The sequence below is a fragment of the Solea senegalensis genome, unplaced genomic scaffold (assembly GCF_019176455.1).
Source record: "Solea senegalensis isolate Sse05_10M unplaced genomic scaffold, IFAPA_SoseM_1 scf7180000017817, whole genome shotgun sequence".
Classification (NCBI taxonomy): Eukaryota; Metazoa; Chordata; class Actinopteri; order Pleuronectiformes; family Soleidae; genus Solea; species Solea senegalensis.
Window position 1 is genome coordinate 65,001 of NW_025322533.1, and position 2,604 is coordinate 67,604.

Sequence of the window (2,604 nt, forward strand, 5' to 3'; positions counted from 1 at the left end):
AAGGCGTTGATATAAGACGGTGAAGCAGCGCCGGGTTTTAGAGCTTCACTGAGATTATGTCTGCGACACAATCCAGATTAAACTTCCTGTTTTTACCAAACTGACTTTATGACTCTAATAATAAATAAATAGCACAGACTGACTTATGTTCAGTTTAGTACGAGTCTTATCTGTCTGTCTGTCTGTCTGTCTCTCTACTGCATGTGCAGTATATTTCATGGAGGTAAATTGCACTGTGCCATTGTGCGTTGACCTCTGACCTCTAATAACGCCGGCTCTTCATCTTCAGAGACATCGTCTGCGTCTGTTTTTTAATGCTGACATGTTGTTGTTGTTGTTGTTGTTGTTGTTGTTGTTGTTGTTGTTTTTAAACACATTATTCCGTCCCTGTGTGTGTGTGTGTGTGTGTGTATATTTCTTTATTAGAACATATTTGTCGTATTTATTTAACAGTCATGTTTTTTCTTTTCTGGCAGTTTTAGAAAAGCACAGATTAATAAATAAAGTTTCATAACTGAGAGGCCACGTGGTGGTGAAGTGGTCAGCTCTTCAAGACCAGGGTTCATGACCCAGTCAGAACAAGGGTCTTTCTGCAGGAGGTCACAGGTTCTCCTCGTTTGTGAGTGTGGGTGTTCTTCAGGTCCTCCTAGTTCTCCTGATTCTCTGGGTTCTCTTTATTCTTCAGGTCCTCCTGGTTCTCCTTGTTCTTCAGGTCCTCCTGGTTCTCCTGATTCTCTGGGTTCTTTATCTGGTTTTGGTATGAAGTCATTTTCACGTCAACATGCAGCTAAATAACATTTGCATGAGTAAGAATTCAGCTCAGTTTTATTAGTTTACTTTAAAAGGGATTATCACACATTTGTCTCCAGATTAAATTAAATGAAGACATGAATGTGTGAAAGAATCTAATCTTTCAGAAGATTAGATCTAATATCACACATGTAACGTGTTAAGTCTCCACGGCGTCACCTCGACAATCAAACTTTATTCATAAAGCACTTTTCATACAAGGCGATGCAGTTTCACGTCATTCACAGGAAACTAAATAAAAACGAGTAAAACCATCAAATGAGCAGATTAATAAATCAGCCCATAAACGTGAGATTATAAAGAACTGTAATGAACAAAGGATGAGAAACGACAACATAATGAAAGAGAAGAAAAACTAAGATGAATCAAATAACGCCGTCTGTTTATAAACCTGTTGAACGTGTGTGTGTGTCTGTGTCGTGTGTTGTGTGTGTGTGTGTCTGTGTGCGTGTGTGTGTCTGTCCGTGTCTGTGCGTGTGTGTGTGTGCGTGAGACAGATAAACAGAAGCTTCATCAAGAGGATTCATTCTGTGAGTCTTATCTCCAGAGGAGACGCTTTCTCCTCCTCTTCCCCACAGGCGTCGAGGGCTCTCACCCTCTCACCCTCTCACCCTCTCACCGCGCACTACAGTTCACTCCCAGTTCACACACACACACACACACACACTTGTCACATGCTGAGTGCACCAAAAAAAGTCAATTTTCCAGTAATTTTTCCTGCTGATTTTGAGGAAAAATGCCTCTTTGTGTCAGAGCTGCAACGAGAAATCAGCGTCTTTTAATAATTCAAAGCAGTTTCTGTCATTTTTCAGCTTCTTAAATGTGAAGATTTTCTACTTTCTTTGCTCCAAAAAGTGAAGAAATCATTTGTGGAACGAAAACAAGACATTTGAGCAACACTGATCGACACTTTCTGACATTTCGGACGACACACCACCCACACACACACACACAGCGCTGCACGCACACACACACACACACACCACCGCACACACACACACACACACACACACAGGAGTTTATAACGCGTCGTAGAGAAGAGAGCGTTTACAAATGTTTCTAAAGAGTTAAACTATTACAAGTGTCAAAGTCTTCAAAGTCTTTTCATTGTGAGATTATACATACTAATGTATAAAATCAATAGATTTATAATAACAGAGCAGACTCTAAACCTGCACGTGAACTCTAACTGCAAATTCAAGGACCTTCCAGGACTAATTCCCTCAAATTCAAGGACAGGTGTTTTCCTAAACTTGATGAGACAAAACCTTCGATCCCTCGCTCGTCAACGTCTGAGTCCGCGTGAGATTAACAATCAGAGACGCAGACAGAAATGAGCGGACAACAGAGCGAGCACATGGCAGCTCAGGGGAGACTAGACGAGCTCAGATATCGTCACTTTTGTTTACCAGTTCAAACGTGCGGGAAATTATATCTGCTATCATTCAGCACTGTGTGCGTGTGTGTGTGTGTATGTGATGCGTGCGTGTGTGTGTGTGTGTGCGTGTGTGCGTGCGTGTGTGTGTGTGTGTGCGTGTGTGCGTGTGTGTGTGCGTGTGTGTGAAATATGCGCGTCGTATGATGTGTGTGCGTGTGTGTGCGTGTGTGTGTGGCCTGTAGCCTTCAGGCTGCAGCTGACGATAATCTCTCGGAGGGGGCGATGTCGTGGTTGTCACGGCGATCTTCCCGGGGCTGATGTTAGCTGACGGCTGGTGTCACCATCGCTTTCCATCACTGGTCCTCTGATGGTTCTGTGTGTGTGTGTGTGTGTGTGTGTGTGTGTGTGTGTGTGAG